The sequence below is a fragment of the Hemitrygon akajei genome, chromosome 6 (genome assembly GCF_048418815.1).
Source record: "Hemitrygon akajei chromosome 6, sHemAka1.3, whole genome shotgun sequence".
NCBI lineage: Eukaryota > Metazoa > Chordata > Chondrichthyes > Myliobatiformes > Dasyatidae > Hemitrygon > Hemitrygon akajei.
This window is the reverse complement of record NC_133129.1, coordinates 121,267,834-121,290,018: the sequence shown is the minus strand read 5'-3', so window position 1 is coordinate 121,290,018 and position 22,185 is coordinate 121,267,834. Positions and strand designations below refer to the sequence as shown.

The window sequence follows — 22,185 nt, the reverse complement described above, 5'->3', positions numbered from 1 at the left end:
TTGTAACACAAGTTAATTCATACCATGGTGTCATTCACATAACCCAGTGGAAAGGCATTTTCTCATTTATGGTGATACCTGCCCTGCTAATCCCACAGATCCTGTTTGGGTGTGGGAGAGTTCCAGCAGGAACCCCTGGAGTCCACACAGAGTTCAGCTGGAAAAAACACCAACTGCACAGGGCGATGCAATGGCACAGCTTGTAGAACCACTGCCTCACAGCGCCAACGACTGGGTTCAACCCTGACCTCTGCTGCTGTCTATGTGGAGTTTGCATGTTCTCCCTCTGATCGGATGGGTCTCCCCTGGATGCACCAGGTTCTTTCCACATCCCAAGGATGAGCAGATCGGTAGGTTAAGTGGCCATTATCCCCTAGTGTGTGGGTGTGCAGTGGAATCTTGGGGCGGGGGGGAAGGGTTGGAACAATGGGGAAAATAGGTTATGAGGTCTGTGAGCTGGCAAATATTCAGTGGGCTGAACTGAAATGGCTATTACGAGGGGGCATAATTGTACGGTGATTGGAAGAAAGTACAGGGAGGATGTCAGAGACAGCTGTTCAGAACGATGGCTGTGAGGAACGTGTTACCGGGGCGGTGGTAGAGGCAGATATATTAGGAACATGTAAGAAGCTCTTAGATAGACACATGGATAAAAGAAAGAGGCAGGGCTATGTATGAGGGAAGCATCAGAAGGATTTTGGAGTAGCTAAAAAGGATCAGCACAACATTGTGGTCTGAAGGGCTTGTACTGTGCTATATTGTACTGTTCTACATTCTGTGAGGAAATATGGAACAGTAGTGAGACTTTTCAGTGAGGTTGGGACATAGGTATACATAGCTATGGTGGGTTGTTGGTAGCTCTGGGCAGTCTGACACTTGAGTACACAGATGTCATTCCAGAGCACTTTGAAAGAAGAAATTTTCCCATCTCTGATCTTCTCATCCCTCCTCTTGAGACCATATGACCCCTAGCAGCCAAGTGAAACATCATCTCCACATCTACTCTGCCACGTCTCCTAAGAATTTTGTTTGTGCTCATAAGAAACTGCACCCCTCTTCCTTTTAGTCTTTCTAGTATACATTGACTGGGTCCACTTAATTACAGCCAATCCCTCCCATCCCAGAAATCAATCTATTTACAAAACCGCTAAAAATATTCTTAGAGAAAAATATACTGCAGTTTTATATAAGGAAGCAGTTTCGGAGTGGTTTTACCTTTTGCCTCAACTCTTGCTAAACAAGCTAAGCAATTAAATGATGTTGCTGCACAGTTCATCAAGAAGCTGAATCTGTTTTCTTTGAAAGCTGCTCTGATGTACAATGCCCTGCTCTGAAGTCTTACTGAACAAGGCAATTCCTACCAAACAAAGGCCCTACTATACGAGGACACGGACATTCACATCACGGGACTGAAGACTGTCACAGCTCACAGAGCTGAAAGGAAGTGTCCTGGGCCAACTTGACCCCTGCTTTGGACCTTGAAATTTTCTTGTGATGCTCGAGCATCCACTGAATTTTCATTAGATTAATTGTAGTCCAGTAACCAATTAGTCAGGGAGATTTGCCAAAAGATTCTTTATGTTTGAAACATACTGTGGTGTAGACATGCAAGGTCACTGTCTCATTCAGGGTTGCAACTGCACCCTCAATTTTTGGGGATACAGTTTATACTACACTGTTGGTTTTAAACAACAGTTCTGCCCTTACCTGCTCATCACGTGCTGTGCTTCAATCACAGCATCGCAATGAGAGAAGCCTGTTATTAAAACTTCTGACAGCTCATAAAAGCATTTGCTCTGAATTCAGTCCAAACAAGACCAGGAAATGCCCAGCTAATAGATGCATGAGAATAATGAGCTACAAGATGTTCTGTCTCTGGGTCAGAGTCAGCTCATTTATTTAGTATGACTGAGAAGGGGGTAAAAGATGCCTGTAGCATGGGTTCAAAACCGTTTCAACTGGATGGGGTTGTATATGCAAGGAGAACAATTGAATGAAAGGATTAGTTATGATTACACTGGAAAACACATTTTTTTGAAAGCGCTGCTTCCTCAGAAACTTATTTTGGTTAGGATAGACCGCATGATGCTGAACAGAAATATAATTTTAGACTACTTGTGTTACATAGGAATTTGGAGAAACAAGAAACAACTTTTATTGAATATAATGCATTCGATTGCATTAAGGTACAGACACTTTGCAATAGTTGAACTAGGCTAAAAATGTTTTGTTGATGATTTTCATTTGTACTCAGTGTCTGAGGCTCCTCGCTTAAGCGTCCAACAATAATCAGCCAGCATTGACGGATTCTAGTTGCCCTGATACCATTTCTCCATGACCGCAATGTCCTGGTGAATCTTTTCACCGTGCTCATCGCGGATAGCGTCAGGATTTGCAGGGAAGTTGTCTAAATGGGAATGCAGAAAATGAATCTTCAGTGACATGTTGCACTTCATGGTTTTGTATGCTCGAAGCACGTTGTCAACCAGCTGCACATAGTTTGGTGCTTTGTAATTGCCAAGAAAATTTTCAACAACATCCTTGAATGCTTTCCATGTGATTCTCTGAACCTAAAAGTTCTTCAAACTGCCTGTCACTGATGACCTGTTTGAATGTGGACCAACAAAAATGCCTGCCTTAATCTTGTCATCAGTTACTTCCACTTGAATTATGAATTGAAGTAACAAATATAAGTGATTTCAAAAATACGTTGCGTGATAGGGAAATTTCATAGTGATTTTCATGATCAGCAAACCAAAATCTGTAAGATGTAACACGAGGAAATCTGCAGATGCTGGAAATTCAAACAACACACACAAAATGCTGGTGGAACACAGCAGGCTAGGCATCATCTATAGTGAGAAGCGATGTCGACGTTTCGGGCCGAGACCCTTCATCAGGACATCTGTAAGATGTATTTAGGAAGCAAGATCTTTATTGTCCCGTGTTATGTATGTTTGGATGCAATATGCTATATTAAGAGTTTGAGATTTGGTTTGTCACCTAAGACACTCAAAAATTTCTAAAGATGTCAAGTGGAGAGCATTCTGACAGGCTACATCACAGTCTGGTATGGGGGTGTGGGGGTCTACTGCCCAGCATTGAAAGAAGTTACAGAAAGTTGTAAAATTAGTCAGCGCCATCTTGGCTACTAGCCTCTGTAGTATCCAAGGCACCAAGGAGTTGTGTCTCAGAAATGTGTCCATCATTAAGGACCCCCATCACCAGGACATGCTCATCGTTACCGTCAGGAAGGAGGTACAGAAGCCTAAAGACACACACTCAGCGATTCAGGAACAGCTTCTTCCCCTCTGTCATCTGATTCCTGAACACTATCTCACTTTTATTATTTCTGTTTTTGCCCTATTTTTAATTTAACTATTTAGTACAAATATACATACCTACTGTAATTGATTTACTTATTTATTTTTTTCTGTATTATCATGTATTGCATTGTACTGCTGCTGCTAAGTTAACAAATTTCATAACACCTGCCGGTTATATTGTACCTGATTCTGAATCCAACTGAGACACATGCATGAACTACAGGTCGATGCATGGAATATCTATAGGCAGCAACAAGTGCTAAATAAACTACTGGCACTAGGTAAATGAAATAAAATCCGAAAATGCACTGCAGGTCAGATCAATAATCTTTTAGCAGAAACCAGAGTTTGGATCATTGTCACGAACACAAAGTGAAGTGCCTTCTATCGCTTTCACATTCCCAATGTGCAGCTCAAGTTACTTACTCAGACTACTGTTTCTTATGATTAGATGCCACCTATCCTTCCAAAAATCCACCTGACTTCATTCCAGTCACTTCTAATTTCTAAAAATGTTCAGGTCACATTTTCTTTAAATACACTTTCCAATCACCTCTCCGACAGCCAATTTCCTGGCCTCGCCCCCTCACTTTCTCAGATGCTGGAGTTAAATTTGCAATTTTGCTGTCTGAATTAATACTTCCTGAATCAAGAGAACTTTGCAAAATGATAATCACATGCAAACTGAAGTGGTAACATTTTTTTAAACCCAGGGGTAGGAAGATATGTGCCATTATATTTTCTAATATTGGCCAACACATTATCCTTAGGGAGTTCCAGTCGTGGAATCATTATAATTTTTGGATATATTATTCTCTTTTGACAACTGACACAAAGTATCTGTTCAACAAGTTCTTTATTTTTATTTGGAATATTACCTGCAAGCTATTTTTAAACATTCAATAATTCATATTTCACTCATATTCCCAAATTCCTTCTCCAGTCACTTGCTCAGACACAACCCTCTATACCTACAAAAGGGACATGTTTATTCACTTACGGAGATATATCACAGAATGTATGGACAGAGCTAAGATGGCGTTTGACAGCGACTTCTTCGAGCTCATCTGCGGGAATAACTAACTTCTATCTTTACTGTTTCTCTTTTTCCTTTTCAAGGTGGATGGGGTTCTGTCGAAGACCCTGACCTGCAGCTACACTCAAACTTCAGTTCCTTGTGGCCATTTTCTGAAATCCCAAGAATGCAGCCCCGAAGATGAGCGCGCCTTCAGATTCCGAGGCTTTGCGGCCCTGGGGGCGGGCTGATTCTACGCTGGAGCTGCTGGCTGAAGCGGACTCGGCTGCTGGCAGAGTTTAACACCACAAATCAGTGAGATGTTTTCTTTATGTCTCCCACCTCTCTGCTTCTTTATTAGGGAGAGAACGAGCTTCGGGTATGTCAAATTGTAGGGTGAGCAATTAGTTTTTGTTGTACTGCGGATCACGGTCTTTCTTGGGGGCTTTACTATTGCTTGCTTGGTGGGTGGGTGGAGGGTGTTGATTTTTTTTTTGATGAAGTAAGTGGGGGGGGGCGAGAGGGTCGTTGCTTTGTTGTTGCTTGTGTACTGGAGAGGGAGTCTTTGGGTTTCCAACGTTTTTACTGTCACTCATTCTTTGGGGCTCTCTTCGTTTTCGTGGATGTCTGTGAGGAACAAGAATTTCAGGTTGTATATTGTATACATTCTCTGATATTAAATGGAACTATTGCACTATTGAGAATAGATCCTCTTGGCATTTCAAGCCATACCACCCAGCAAAACCCCGGCTTTTAATCTATGCCTAATCATGGGACAGTTTCCAATGACCAATTAACCCACCAACCAAAGCCCCTTTGGACTGTGGGAGGAAACTGGAGCACCCAGAGGAAACTCATGCGGTCACGGGGAGAACACACAAACCTCTTACAGGTGGTGGCGGGAAGCAGCATTTAGCTCCACGGGCCCCAAGATTGCTGCAGCTTACTGTTTATCCTTCCTTTGCAGTTGCTCATATCCTGCTTCGTTCCCCACACTGAATATTATGTGTGGCTCCTCCTTCAATATTATTTCATCCTGCAGTAGTTTTGTTGACCCAAGGCTACTTGGCAAGTACAACCCCTCCCCTTTCAGTACATCTACGAGTCCAGCATCGGTAAATTCCTTTCTGTACACCGATGATGAGATTGTCCTCTGCTTAGGCTGTCCTTGGACCTGAGGAGGATTTCCTTCCACACCAGCTGTGAGGTATGAAAAATGCCGGTGTGTGTGGGGTGACCATGGCAGACCAGCCGTCTACAGACTGAGGTCTTGGTCCAAAAACGAGGAGCTCTGAGACGTTTGGAGACCAAGGTCTGTGGCACAAAGTGGGTGAGCACACAGAGACAGACACCTCTGTACACACACAGGAGTACCATGACAACACACACATACACTGACCCCCTACTCACACATACAGGCATATCCTGAGCATGCGTGCGCACACACAGATACAGAATATCCTTACCCCACTCACACAGATGGACACCTTGACACAACCAAGTCACACACGTGTGCCCTGACCATACACACATGCACACGTACCCTAATTCCCAAAATGCACATATGGGGGTATCCTGACCTCCCCCCCACACACACGGTTATATCCTGACACGACACACAGAGCCAGACACCTCCACACAATCTAAACACACACAGGAGTAACTTGATCACACACACATGCACATGTACCCTAACTCCCTACTTGCACAAAGGGGTGTATCTTGACCCCACACAGCTCCATTCATGGATATACTCTGATCTCACACACACACACGTGCTGTGACACAGTGTATGTATATGTACATATGTGTATATATATGTAAAGGCACACCCTGTGCATAAACACACATACTAACAGATACACCCTGATCCAAACACAAATGCACACATGCACTAAATCAAAGTACTGTACCCTGAACTCACATGCAGTCTCTTTTACCAAAACACGCGTGTCTCTGTCCTGCAGTAGCTGGTTAATGAGAATGATGTCCAAATCTTCACAGTTCTCTTTCTTTTCTGTTCAACACAATTTCATCAAGGAGCCAAAAATAATTATTTGCCAGGGAAGTGATTCCATTACCTGTCAGTCGAATCCTACCAGAGACTGATAACCCAATTCCTGACTTCCTCCTCATTCAGATATTTCTTGTATTCATTTCAAAATTAAAATGCCTTTGTCAGATGAGACTAAATTCTCTGCTGGTTTGATTAAGCAGAGTTATTTCTTTCCAAAAGCAATTTGGCAGTTTTTCAAACCTTGGCTCCACAAACCTCCTGAATCTATTTTATCTGCATAAGATATTACAATAATTTACTGAGTTCAAAGAGGTACTTGGCTCAGATAAAGGTTTATTTCATTATCAAAAACTGCATCAATTTATCCTATTATACTGGAGATGAGGATTAAATAACACTTGGAAAGTTGCTGTAGTTATTTTTGCATTTCTGTTAAGTTTCACAGATGACAATTCTGTTTAAAATACTTTTGTGGAAACTATTAAACATACAGTAAGAAATGTAGTGAGATATATAGTCAATATAGCAGTCTAAAAGACATAGGAGCAGAATTGGGCTATTTGGCCCATCAAGTCTGCTCAGCCATTCCATCATAGCTGATTTACTATCTCTCTCAACCTCATTCTTCTGGATTCTCCTTACAATCTTTGATGCCCTGATTAATCAAGAACCTATCAACCTCTGCCTTAAATACACCCAATGATATGGCCTGCACAGCCATCGATGGCAATGAATTCCACAGATTCACCACCCTTTGTCTAAGGAAAGTCCTCTTCATTTCTGTTGTAAATGGATGTCTCTCAATTCTGAGGCTGTGCCTGCTGGTCCTAGAATCCCCTAATATAGGAACCATCTTCTCCACATCTACTCTATCTAGACTTTCAATATTTGATAGGTTTCAATCAGATTTCCTTCATTCTTCTAAGCTCCAGCAAGTACAGGCCCGGAGCCATTAAATGCTCCTCTTACATATGTTAACACTTTCATTCCTGCGATCATTCTTGTGAACCTCTTCTGGACCATCTCCAGCACATCTTTTCTTAGACACGGGGCCCAAAACTGCTCACAATATAAATGTGGTCTGACCAATGCCTGATAAGCCTCAGTATTATATAATTGCTTTTGTATTCTAGTTCTCTTGAAACGAATGGTAATATCGCATTTGCCTTCTTACTGCTGACCGAACCTGGAAGTTAACCTTCAGGGAATTCTGCATGAGGACTCTCAAGTCCCTCTGCACCCTTGATTTTTGAACTTCCTTCCCATTTAGAAAATAGTCCACACCTTTATTCCTTCTACCAAAGGGCATGACTATGCACTTCCCTACATTTCAATCTGTCAGCTCTTTGCCCATTGCCCCAATCTGCAGACACCCTGCTTCCTCAAAGCTGCCTACCCTCAACCAATCTTCATTTTGTCTTCAAACCTGGCCACAAAGCCATCAACTCCTTCATCAAAATCATTGACATAAAATGTGAAAAGAAACAGTCGCATCACTGACCTGGGTGGCATACCACGTCACCAGCAGCCAACTAGAAAATGCCCCTTTTATTCCTACTCTTTGTCTCCTGCCAGTCAGCCAATCTGCTATCCATGCTAATACCTGTCCAGCAATACCATGGGCTCTTATCTTGACAAGCAGCACCTTGTCAAAGGCCTTTTGAAAATCCAAGTAAACAATATCCACTGCCTCTCCTTTGTCAATCCTGCTTGTGATTTCTGCAAAGAATTTTAACCAATTTGTCAGGCAAGACTTCCCATTTAGAAAACAATGCTGACTTCGGCCTATTTTTTCATGCACCTCCAAGTACCCCAAAACCTCCTTAATAAGAGACTCCAATCTCTTTCCATCAACTGATGTCAGGCTAACTGGCCTGTAATTTCCTTTCTTCTGCCTCCGTCCCTTCTTAAAGAGTGGAGAGACATTATCTTGATAAGAAGCCTCATGTGCAGCACCTAATCAAAGGCCTTTTGAGAATCCAAGTACACAACATCCACCGATTCTCCTTTGTCTATCCTGCTTGTTCTTTCCTTAAGAATTCCAACATATTTGTCAGACAAGATTTTCCCTTTAGGAAACCATGCTGACTTTAGTCTATTTTATCATGTGCCTCTGAGTACACAGAAACCACGTTCTTAACAACCAACTACAACATCTTCCCAACCACTGTGGTCAGGCTACTTGGCCTATCATTTCCTTTCTTCTGCCTCTCTCCCTTCTTGAAGAGTGGAGTGACATTTGCAATTTCCCAGCCCCCTGCGCCCCCCAGAACAATTCCAGAATCTGGTGATTCTTGAAAGATCATTACTAATGCCTCCACAATCTCTTCAGCCACCTCTTTCGGAATCCTGGGATGCAGTTCATCTGGTCCAGGTGACTTATCTACTTCCAGGCTTTTCAGCTTCCCCAGTACCTTCTCCTTAGTAATAGCAATGACACTCACTTCTGCCCCCTGACACACTCACATTTCTGTCATTCTGCTGGTGTGAAGTCTGAAGCAAAATACTTAAGTTTCTTCGCCAAGTTTTGTCCCCTATTACTACCTCTTTTTCTAGCGGTTCCATACCCACTCTCATCTCTGTTACTCTTTATATATTTGAAAAAAAACTTTTTGTATCCTCTTTTATATTATTGTCTAGCTACCCTTCATTTTTCCTCTTTTCTCTCTTTATGACTTTTTTAGTTGCCTTCTTCTGTTTTTAAAAGCTTTCCCAATCTTCTAGCTTCCCACTAATTTTTGCTCTATTATATGCCCTCTGTTTTTATGATATTTTTGACTACCCCTGTCACCCACGGTTGCCTCATTCGTCCTTTCAAAGACTTCTTCATCTTTGGGATGTATCTTTCTGCGCCTTCTGAATTCCCCCCCAGAAACACCTGTTCTGCTGTTAGCCCTGCTAGTGTCCCCTTCCAATCAACTTTGGCCAGCTCCTCTCTCCTGCCTCTAGAATTCCCTTTACTCCAGTGTTATATTGAAACATCTGATTTTAGCTTATCCTTCTCGATTCTATCACATTATGATTACTATCTCCTAAGGGTTCCTTTACCTTAATCTTCCTAATCAAATCTGGGTAATTACACAACACCCAATCCAGAATTACTGTTCCACTAGTGGGCTCAAGTACAAGCTGCTGTAAAAGTCCATCTTGAAGGCATTCTACAAATTCCCTCTCTTGGGATCCAGCACCAACCTGATTTTCCCAACCTACTGAAATTCCCTATGATTAGCGCACATTGCCCTGTTTATATGCTTTTTTAATATCCCACTGTAATTTGTAGCCCACATCCTGGATATAATTTCCAACAAGGTCTTTTTACCCTTGCATTTCTTAACCCTATCCACAAGGATTCAACATTTTCCAGTCCTACAGTATAAGGATTTGATTTCATTTTTTTTTAAACCAACAGAACCACTGCACCTCCTCTGCCTACTTGCCCATCCTTTCAATATACGGTGCATTCTTGGATGTTAAGCTCCCAACTATAATCTTTTTTCAATCATGACTTAAAGATGCTGACAACATCATACTACCAATCTCTGACTGCGCAACAGGACCTCTGCCTTACTCCGTATACTGCACATAGCAGCTACTTGTATAACACTGTCCCATCCTCAGCCCTATCATTCCCATTCCCACCCCCTGCCAAGTTAGTTTAAACCTTCCCCAACAACTCTAGCAAACCTGCCTGCAAGGATATTGGTCCCCCTCGGGTTCGGTGTAACCCACCCTTTTTGTACAGGCCGTACCTTTACCAGAAGAGGTCTCAATGATCCATAAATCTGAAACCCTGCACCAATTCCTCAGCCACGCATTCATCTGCAAAATCATCCGATTCTTACCCTCACAGGCAGCAATCCAAAAAATACTATCCTGGAAGTCCTGCTTTTCAACTTTCTGCCTAACTTATTGTATTCTTTCAGAATCAGAATCAGGTTTATTATCACCGGCATGTAACGTTAAACTTGTTAACTTAGCAGCAGCAGTTCAATGCAATAATCTAGCAGAGAAAAAAATAATAATAAATAAACAAGTAAATCAATTCCGTATATTGAACAGATTTTTAAAAAGTGCAAAAACAGAAATACTGCACATTAAAAATAAAGTGAGGTTGTGTCCAAAGTTTCAATGTCCATTTAGGAATTGGATGGCAGAGGGGAAGATGCTATAAGATATAAGATCTATGGAGCAGAATATTGGGTCCATCTGGGTAGAGATTAAGAATAGTAAAGGGAAAAAAAATCACTGGTGGGAGATGTTTATAGGCTACCTAATAAAAATATTGCAGTGGCAGAGGGAATTAAACAAGAAATAACTGAGGCTTGTAAGAATGGAACGGCAATTATCATGGGGGATTTTAACTTCCATATAGATTGGGTGAATCAGGTTGGTCAAGGAAGTCTTGAGGAGGACTTCATAGAATCCATCTGTGATGGCTTTCTTGAGCGGTATGTTACAAGGGAAAATGCTGTCTTAGATCTAGTGCTGTGTAACGAAACAGGTAAGATTAACGATCTTGTAGTCAGGGATCGGAAGAAGGTGGCTAAAGTCAATGTAGGTCCCTTGGAAGATGAGAAGAGGAAATTGATATTGGGTGATAAGGAAATGACTGAGGCACTGAACGACTATTTTGTGTTGGTCTTCACGGTGGAGGACATGTCTAATATACCAAAGAAGGATGTTATGGACAAAATGGGAGGTGAGGGCCTCGATTATATCACTGTCACTAAAGAGATAGTGATGAGCAAACTTGAGGGCGCTGAGGGAATTGGCGGAGGTTATAATAGACACGTAATCATTTATCGAAACTCTTTAGACTCTGGGTAGGTCCCGGCGGATTGGAAGACAGCAAATGTCACGCCACTTTTTAAAAAGGGATGTAGGCAAAAGACGGACAACTATAGGCTAGTTAGCTTAACATCTGTAGTCAGGAAAATGCTTGAAGCTGTCATTAGGGAAGAAATAGCAAAACATTTAAAAAGGAGTGGTTCCATTAGACAGACGCAGCATGGATTCAGAAAGGGCAGGTCCTGTTTGACAAACTTACTGGAGTTCTTTGAGGGCATAACGAGTGCAGTAGATAGAGGGGAACAGGTGGATGCCGTATACTTGGATTTCCTGAAGGCGTTCGATACGGTGCCACACAAGAAACTTATAAATAAGATACGGATGCATGGAGTCGGAGGAAGTGTATTGGCATGGATTGGTTAACCAATAGAAGGAAGAGAGTTGGTATAAGTGGGTGTTTTTCCAGTTGGCAGTCAGAGGTGAGTGGGGTGTTTACTGCTTACATTGTTTACATTCATGATTTGGAAGAGGGGACTGAGTGTAGTGTAGCAAAATTTGCTTATGACACTAAACTGAATGGAAAAGCAAATTGCACAGAGGATGTGGAGAGTCTGCAGAGGGATATAGATAGGTTAAGTGAGTGGACCAAGGTCTGGCAGATGGAATACAACGTTGGTAAATGCGAGATCATCCACTTTGGAAGGAATAATAGAAGAGCAGATTACTATTTAAATGGTGAAAGATCGTAGCATGCTGTTGTGCAGAGGGACTTGGGAGTGCTTGTTCATGAATCACAAAAAGCTGGCTTGCAGGTACAACAGGTTATTTAGTAGGCAAATGGAATGTTGGCCTTCATTGCTAGAGGGATTGAATTCAAGAGCAGGGAGGTCATGCTGCAACTATACAGGGTACTGGTGAGGCCGCACCTGGAGTACTGTGTGCAGTTCTGGTCTCCATACTTGAGGAAGGATATACTGGCTTTGGAGGCAGTGCAGAGGAGGTTCACCAGGTTGGTTCCAGAGATGAAGGGGTTAACCAATGAGGAGAGATTGAGTCGCCTGGGACTATACTCTCTGGAATTCAGAATGAGAGGGGATCTTATAGAAACATACAACATTTTGAAAGGGATAGATAAGATAGAAGTACGAAAGTTGTTTCCATTGGTAGGTGAGACTAGAACTAGGAGACATTGCCTCAAGATTCAGGGGAGAAGATTTAGGACGGAGATGAGGAGAAACTGTTTTTCCCAGAGAGTGGTGAATCTGTGCAATTCTCTGCCCAGGGAAGCAGTTGAGGCTTCTTCACTAAATATATTTAAGATACAGTTAGATAGATTTTTACATAGTAAGGGAATTAAGGGTTATGGGGAAAAGGCAGGTAGATGGAGCTGAGTTTATGGACAGATCAGCTATGATATTATTGAATGGCAGGGCAGGCTCGATGGGCTGGATGGCCTACTCCTGCTCCTATTTCTAATGTTCTTATGAAGGTGTTCTTGAATCGCTGAGCGTGTGCTTTCAGGCTTCTGTACCTCCTACCTGATGGTAACAATGAGAAAAGGGCATGCCCTGGGTGCTGGAGGTCCTTAATAATGGACGCTGTCTTTCTGAGACACTGCTCTCAGAATATGTCCTGGGTACTTTGTAGGCTAGTATCCAAGATGGAGCTGACCAGATTTACAACCTTCTGCAGCTTCTTTTGGTCCTGTCCAGTAGCCGCTCCATACCAGACAGTGATGCAGCCTGTCAGAATGCTCTCCATGATACAACTATAGAAGTTTTTGAGTGTATTTGTTGACATGCCAAATCTCTTCAAACTCCTTATAAAGTATAGCTGCTGTCTTGCCTTCTTTATAACAGCATCGATAAGCTGAGACAAGGTTAGATCCTCAGAGATCTTGACACCCAAGAACTTGAAGCTGCTCACTCTCTCCACTTCTGATTCCTCTATGAGGATTGGTATGTGTTCCTTCATCTCACCCTTCCTGAAGTCCACAATCAGCTCTTTTGTCTTACTGATGTTGAGTGCCAGGTTGTTGCTGTGACACCACTCCACTACTTGGCATATCTCACTCCTGTACACCCTCTCGTCACCACCTGAGATTCTACCAACAATAGTTGTATCATCAGCAAATTTATAGATGGTATTTGAGCTATGCCTAGCCACACAGTCATGTGAATATACAGAGAGTAGAGCAGTGGGCTAAGCACACACCCCCTGAGGTGCGACAGTGTTGATCGTCAGCGAGGAGGATATGTTAACACCAATTTGCACAGATCGTGGTCTTCCGGTTAGAATATCGAGGATCCAATTGCAGAGGGAGGTACAGAGGCCCAGGTTCTGCAACTTCTCAGTCAGGATTGTGGAAATGATGGTGTTAAATGCTGAGCTATTGTCGATGAACAGCATGCTGACATAGGTGTTTGTGTTGTCCAGGTGCTCTAGGGCTGTGTGAAGAGCCATTGAGATTACATCTGCTGTTGACCTATTGTGGTGATCGGCAAATTACAATGGGTCCAGGTCCTTGCTGAGGCAGGAGTTCGGTCTAGTCATGACCAACCTCTCAAAGCATTCCATTACTGTAGACGTGAGTGCTACTGGGCGATAGTCATTAAAGCAGCCCACATTATTATTCTTAGGCATTGGTATAATTGTTGCCTTTTTGAAGCAAGTGGGAACTTCCGCCCGTTGCAGTGAGAGGTTGAAAATGTCCTTGAATATCCCGCTAGTTGGTTGGCCCAGGTTTTCAGAGCCTCACCAGCTACTCCATCGGGACCTTTTGCCTTGCAAGGGTTCACTCGCTTTCAACACAGCCTAACGTCGGCCTCTGAGATGGAGATCACAGGGTCATCAGGTGCAGCAGGGATCTTCACAGCTGTAGTTGTGTTCTTCCTTTCAAAGCATGCTTAGAAGGCATTGAGTTCTTCAGTAATCCTCCCTTTTTCCTACCTATGTCACTGGTACCAATATACACCATGACTTCTGGCTGTTCACCCTCCCCCTTTAGAATGCCTTAGACCCAATCTGACACATCTCTGACCCTTGCACTTGGGAGGCAACATACCATCTGGTTGTCTTTTTCAAATCCACAGAATCTGCTTTCTGCTCCTCTAACTGTGGAATCCCCCATCACTACTGCAATCCTCTTCTCCACCTTCCCTTCTAGGACACAGAGCCACACAGCGCCAGAGACCCGGTCGCTGTGGCTTCCCCGGATAGGTCAACTCCCTTAACAGTATCTAAAGAAGTATATGCATTATTAAGGGGAACAAACACAGGGGTACTCTGCAATGACTGCCAATTCCCTTTCCCTCTCCTGACAGCCAACCAGGTGCCTGCCTCCTGCAATTCAGGGGTGCCCACCTCCCTGTAGCTCCTACGTGTCATTCTTCATTTTCACATAGGAGCCGAAGGTCATCCAGCTGCAGCTTCAGTTCCTTAACATGGTCTCTAATGAGCTGCAACTTGGTGCATTTCATGCAGATGTAACGATCAGGGAGATTGGAGGTCTCCTAGAGTTCCCACATCTCATACAAGAAACATACCTCTGGATCCATTCTATATGCTAACAGAAAAAAAACTTACGAGAAATTTGCTTACCTACTTACTCAGAACCTCCACCTGCGTTTGCCCAAGCCTGTTGAGCCAAAGCCAGACCACTCTAACAATACCCCAGTCCAACAATGGCCACTCAGCTTACACCTCCTTTCTTTTTATTGGCCCTGTGCTGATTTCAGCCCACCAGAAAGAAGCTGAAAGCTCCCAAACTCTTTTTAAACCTTGCATCACCAACGAATGACCTCTTGTGCAGATTTCACCCTGCTGAAAAGTAGATGAAAGCTGAATATGCTGAAAAAATAGCTCCAAAGCAACAGTTCAAGATGAAACCCTGCAAAAATTTGACTGTATCCTTCCACCTCTCCGTGAAAACAGAATTATCACTATTACACACAAAGCACCAGCACAACCTTTTGACATCTGATGTGAAGTATGCTTGTAGGATCAGTGAATGGTAAGGAGCCATTCAGATTCTTCAGATGAAAAACAAAACAGAACTGCAGATACTACAAATCTGAAGGGAAAGAACTGGAATTACTGAGGAAATCAGGCCATGTCTGTGGAGAGAGAAAAACAATGCAATCTTTTATCAGAATAGTTAAGTTCCGATGAAAGGTATTCAACCTGAAATGAAAACTTTGTTTTCCTACTCACAGATGTTCTTTTTGCTGAATATTTACAGAATTTTTTGTTTCCACTTTAGAATTTTTCGGCATTGCATTTAAAATGTCTTGAATTTATCTGAGTACTTTGAACAACCTCAGAGTTTCAGAAAGGCGTTCACATCCAAGCTCAATGCTGTCCCCATCCTCGGTATGTGAGCTGTATTCCAGGAATAACTGTTCCTTCTTTTGTTTTTGGCCTTTATCCCCAGGTCCTCAGCGTGTGTGTTGGTGTCAGACTTGAATCTACAACCATCTAATTTAGAACTTCAGTGGCTGCTAGTTAGCCAGTGCTGGAACTGAAGCCTTTGAAAGATACCAGTCATGTCACTGTGGAAATAGGGATATGTCTAGAATGGCTCTAAATAGCTGTCTGTTGATGTTACGCCTCTGAGGTTTCTATATCTTGCTAAGATATAGAAAAGGTCCAACTAAGGTGGCAGTTACTAGTGGGAAAATAACCACTTGTAACAGTCTCTTGACTCTGACTGAATCGGTGCTGAATTCAGATTCAGATTCAGATTCAGTTTATTGTCATTTATAAACCACAAATACAAAGCAGTTTAAAAATGAGACAACGTTCTCTGGAATGATATCACGAAAAAGCACAAAACAGACCACACAAGAAAAACCACATAACGTTTGGTAATCCCCAATCCAGAGTCCAGAGAGGCTGCTGCGTATCGATATCGCGCTACCGTCTTAGCACGTTCCCCAGAAAGGAACTACAAACCCATCAGACAAAACTAAAGCTACAAGACCTACACAAAACCACAGTTACATATAGCTATAGTTAACATATAGTTTCAACAGTGCAGACAATACCATAATTGATAAAAGACTAACTGACAAAGACCACATAATTATAACACATAGTTTCAACAGTGCAAAGCAATACCGTAATCTGATAAAGAGCAGTCCATGTCACGGTTTAAAAGAAAGTCTCAAAGTCCCGACAGCCCATCATCTCACGCAGACCGTAGAAGGAAGAAAAACTCTTCCTGCCATGAACCTCCAGCGCCACAGCTTGCCAATACAGCACTTTGGGAGCTCCGACCACAGCCAACTTCGAGCCTCCGATCAGCCCTCCGACACTGAGCACCGAGCACCATCTCTGCCGAGTGCTTCGACCCCGGGACCGGCCGCCAAGCAACAGGCAAAGCCGAGGATTTGGGGCCTTCCTCCCGGAGATTTCTCCATCGCACAGTAGCAGCGGCAGTGAAACAGGCATTTCAAAAGTTCCACCAGATGTTCCTCCGTGCTTCACACGTCCGTCTCCATCAAATCAGGATTGTACACAGCCCCTACTTACAGATAACAGATATTCATTCCTGGAGTGGCCTGGATTCAAACAATGAAATCAACCCCAGACACCTCACAGCAACCAAATGGGATCTGGAAACTGGAGTTATTATTGTCACAGGTACCAAGATACAGTGAGGAACTTTTCTTTTGTGTGCCGTCCAGACAGATTATTTCCTACTGAAGTAGGTGAAGAGTAGCTAAAAACAGAATGTAGACTAAAATTCAGTGCAGGTGGAACAAGTAATTAAGACAACAAATATCTTCAGACATTTTTTTGCTAGGGGATTGGAATTTAGGAATAGAATGGTTTGTTACAATTACACAGAGTGACAGTAAGGTACAAGGCATGACAGGTGGATTGTGAGGTTAAGAGCACAAAAGGCCAAGGCAGGAGTGAAGAGGTTGTATATTTAAGAACTCAGCAGGTCAGGCAGCATCTATGAAGAGGAATAAGCAGTCAACGTTTCAGGCTGAGATTCTTCATCAAGTTCATCAGGACTGAATTTGTGTCTGTACTTCCCCTGCCCCACTGAACTCGTGCCTGCAAAACTCAACTCCATTTTATCCACTTTGGTTCATTTCCTTCCCACCTACATCCACGACACTTCGCATGCCCACGATCTATTCAACCACTTTCAGTCCCCTGGCCCTGATTGCCTCATTTTCACTATGAACATCCAGTCCCTATACACCTCCATTAAGCGTGTCGGCCTGAAATGGAAGTGTTCATTCCTCTCCCGCGATGCTTCCTGACCTGCCGAGTTCCTCCAGCATTGTGTGTCTGTTACACTGTCTGCAGAATCTCTTGTGTATATTTAAGAAACTAATCATAGGACAAAAACTGGATCAATTTAAAATGTTGTCATGACTCTGTTTCTCCAAAAGCTTCACTTATCTGCTTTGGCTCCTTTTCTTCAACGCCTTAGCACAACAAAACAACCATTGAATTCTTTTATAATTGAACCAGCAGTTTATCGAGGAAATGACTTTCCATTTCACAGGTCCTCTCCAGATTATGAGCACCTCTCTTTGTGCAGCCCATTCTGATGATAAGGTGCTTGGGACACCAGTGGAACGGACTGTTCTTGACACCAGCTAGGACTTTGCCACATCAAATCCATGCGAATGTCCAGTCTGCAAATCCTATCTAGATGCACACCATCTGGGACAGCTTCAGTGGCCTTTGTAAAACCACCCATAGCATTTAAAATACACCTGCATTAAGATCTTTTAAAATATCACTGTTAGCCCAAAATAGGCTCAGTGTAAATTTGTTAACATCAGGTCTATAATTAGGAATGGCAAAACAAGATTTAAAATGCTTCAGCAGATGATCTATTGCAATAGGACAATACACCTTCTACCGACTGGGACCTCGGTTTGCAGTCCCATTTCCCACTGGCAAATCGATTGGGTTATGAGTGGTTCTCAGGAACAAAAGCCCGCTACAACCTGGGAAGGACCCGTGTGAAAGAGCTTCTTGCTTTTGATCAACTGCTTGCCTGTAGAATACGGTGAACATAATAATTTCCCTACCTTCACTCACCTCTCACCAAGCAGTGAGCACAATACAAAGTAACTTTGCTAACTCTGGTCGCAGCCGATACTGCAATCCCAAACGCCATCTCTATCAGAACGTGAAACACAACTCTCCACATTCTAGAACACTGCAAACATTGAGGTTCCACCCCACCCCCCAGCAGACCCTCGAGATGGAAGATGACTTGTCTTTAAACCTTTCCTGAGGAATAGAGGATGTATATTTGTGAATTCTTACAATATTTGTGATGGCTGTTGTGCACCCCAGAACATGGAACACTGTAGTGCAGCCCTTTTGGCCCACGATGTTGTGTCACCTCAAAGATCAAACTAATCCCTCCCCATCATCAAGCCCTATAGTTTTCTTTTATCCATCTGCCTATCTAAGAGTCTCTTCAATATCTCTACACCTTCCTCTACCAGCACCCCAGGCAGCACGGTCCATGCACCCATCAATCTCTCCATAAAAGACCTTTTTCAGACACCCCCCCTGTACTTTCCTCCAATGACTTTAAAATTCTGCCCTCTCATTGTAGCCATTTCCATCCTGGGAAAAGGGTACTCACTGTCCACTCTGTCTACGCCTCTTATCATCTTGTACATCTCTATCAAGTCACCTCTCATCCTCCTTCGTTGCACAGAGAAAAGCTCTAGTTTGCTCAACCTTTCCTCATAAGACATGCTTCCCAGTCCAGGCAGCATCCTGGTAAATCTCCTGTGCACCATCTTGAAAGTTTCCTCATCCTTCATATAATGAGGCAACCAGAAATGAACACAATGTGATTTAACCATGGTTTTATAGAGCTGCAATATTACCTCATGACTCCTGAACTCAAACCCTGGCCTAATGAAGGCCAACGTACCATAAACCCTCATGCCCACCCTATCAAATTACATGGCAACTTTGTGGATGTGGGCCCCAAGATCCCTCTATTCCTCCACATTGCTAAGAACCTGCCATTAACCACGTACTTCCAAAGAATATCACTTCACACTTCTCTGGATTGAAATTATGACAACCTTCTACACTATTCACAACTCCACCAACCTTTGTGTCACCTGCAAACTTAATAATCCACCCTTTCACTTCCTCATGCAAGCCATTTATAAAAAAACACAAAGAGCAGGGGCTCCAGAGCAGATCCCTGCGGAGTATCTCTGGCCACCGAACTCCAGGCAGAATGTGATCCATCCACTACCACCCTCTGCCTTCTATGGGAAAACCAGCTCTGAATCCCTGCAGTCAAGCTTCCTTGGATCCTACGCCTTCGGACTTTCTGGATGAGGCTACCATGGGGAACCTTCTAAAATCCAAACTCCAAAAATTAATATGCATCACATCCACTGCTTTACCTTCAACAATTTGATTTTTTTCCACTTCCTCAAATAATTGATTCTGGCTTCTGAAGAATGGCCTGCCCCTCACATAGCCATGTTGACTATCCTATGCTTCTGCAAATGCTCATAAATCCTGTTTCTAATAATCGGCTCCAACAGATTGTGGATAATTGACACAAGACTCGCTGGTTTATAATGCCCTGGATTATTCCTATTACCTTCTTTGAACAAAAGAATAACATTTGCCACCTTCCAATTTTCTGATATCACTCTCGCGGTCAGTGAGAACGCAGAGATTGTCGCCGAAGTCACAGCAGTCTCTTCCCTCATTTCCCATAGTAACCTGGAGTTATCCCAGCAAACCCCGGGTATTTATCTATCCTAATGTTCAAACGTTCCAGCACATCCTCTTTCTTAACATTAACATGTCACTTCTACAGTGACCTTGCATTTACCAAGGTCCCTCTCAGTGGCAAATACTGAAGAAAAGTATTCATTAAGGACCTCCCCATCTCCTCCAACTCCAGGTACACGTTTCCTTCTCTTCTCCCGTCCACTTATAGCTCTCCTAAGTTTGTTCTTAAACTCCTTCATAGTTATCTTTTAAGACTCTAGAGCTCTGGCTGATCGTTGCTTCCTAAACCTTAAGTAAGCTTCTTTCTTCCTCTCGACTTGATATTCCATATCTCTTGTCAACCATGATTCCTTCACCCTACCATCCATACATCAATACATATACACACACACACACCCAGCTAAGAGTCTTTCAATTCTTGTTTGGGGGATTTTCACCCATTCTTCCTTGCAAAAGGCTTCTAGTTCTGTGAGATTCTTGGGCTGTCTTGCATGCACTGCTCTGTTGAGGTCTATCCACAGATTTTCAATGATGTTTAGGTCAGGGGGACTGTGACGGCCATGGCAAAACCTTCAGCTTGTGCTTCTTGAGGTAGTCCATTGTGGATTTTGAGGTGTGTTTAGGATCATTATCCTGTTGTAGAAGCCATCCTCTTTTTATCTTCAGCTTTTTTACAGACAGTGCGATGTTTGCTTCCAGAATTTGCTGGTATTTAATTGAATTCATTCTTCCCTCTACCAGTGAAACATTCCCTGTGCCACTGGTTACAACACAAGCCCAAAGCATGATCAATCCACCCCCATGCTTAACAGTTGGAAAGTGTTCTTTTCATGAAATTCTGCACCCTTTTTTCTCCAAACATACCTTTGCTCATTACGGACAAAAAGTTCTACTTTAACTTCATCAGTCCACAGGACTTGTTTCCAAAATGCATCAGGCTTGTTTAGATATTCCTTTGTAAACTTCTGACACTGAATTTTGTGGTGAGGACGCAGGAAAAGTTTTCTTCTGATGACTCTTCCATGAAGGTCATATTTGTGCAAGTGTCGCTGCACAGTAGAACAGTGCACCTCCACTCCAGAGTCTGCTAAATCTTCCTGAAGGTCTTTTGCAATCAAATGGGGGCTTTGATTTGCCTTTCTAGCAATCCAATGAGCAGTTCTCTCAGAAAGTTTTCATGGTCTTCCAGACCTCAACTTATCCTCCACCGTTCCTGTTAACTGCCATTTCTTAATTATTGGTATATTCCACAAATATGTTGATACTGTTTACCACATTATCATCTGAATCACTGTTATAGATGATAAACAACAACAGACCCAGCGTTGATCCCTGTGGCACTCCACTAGTCACAGGCCTCCAGTCATACAGGCAGCCATCACTCTCTGACTTCTCCTGCTAAACCAATGCTGAATCCCCAAAGACTGGACCAGTCTTCTAGAACAGTCTCCTGTGCGGTACTTTGTCAAAGATCTTGCTAAAGTCCATGTAGACAACATCTACTCCCTTTCCTTCATCATCTTTCCTGGTCATCTTTAAGTATATTTAAGGCACAGGTAGACAGATTCTTGATTGGTCAGCCTATGAAGGGATACAGGGGTGGGGGGAGGCAGTAGAATGGGGTTGAGAGGGAAAATACATCAGCCATTATCAAATGGGGTTGCAGATTCGATGGGCCTAATGGTCTAACTCTGCTCCTGTACATCTTAGGTCTAAAAACTCTAGAACCAGTTTTCATATTTCTGACACAGTGCGATTTTGGTCCTATCGCCAGAGACAGACCGAGGGAACACATGAGCCATGGAGAGACAAACACGCATAAGCAGAGCTTCACCTCTCCTCCCCTTAACCCTACTTCCTCCTTCACTTAGACACCCTTCCCTCCCTCTGTCACCTCCCCCTTCAGCTGCCCATTACCTTCCCTCCCTCAGCTCCCACCCTTCAGTCACCTCCTCCCCCTTAAGTCTGTTCTCTTCCTCCAAAGATCTTTCTGCCATCCCCCTTCCTCTCCCTCTTCAACTCACCCACTTCAGCCTTCCCCTCACTGGTCGACTCTAATATGCCACCATTAGGTAGGGTCAGGGGTGGTTAAAGATTCTCCTGAGACCTTCTGTATAGAAACATAGAAAACCTACAGCACAATACAGACCCTTCGGCACACAAAGTTGTGCTGAACATGCCCCTATCTTAGAAATGACTAGGCTTACCTATAGCCCTCTATTTTTCTAAGCTCCATGTATCTATCCAAAAGTCACTTAAAAGACCCTATTGTATCCGCCTCC

General features: G+C 43.1%; 1 protein-coding gene across 6 annotated transcripts in view; it reads right to left on the bottom strand.

Moving 5' to 3' along the window:
* ldlrad3 (low density lipoprotein receptor class A domain containing 3) overlaps positions 1 to 22,185 on the bottom strand; it is a 149,609-nt gene that overhangs the window by 14,293 nt on the left and 113,131 nt on the right. The window lies entirely within an intron of this gene.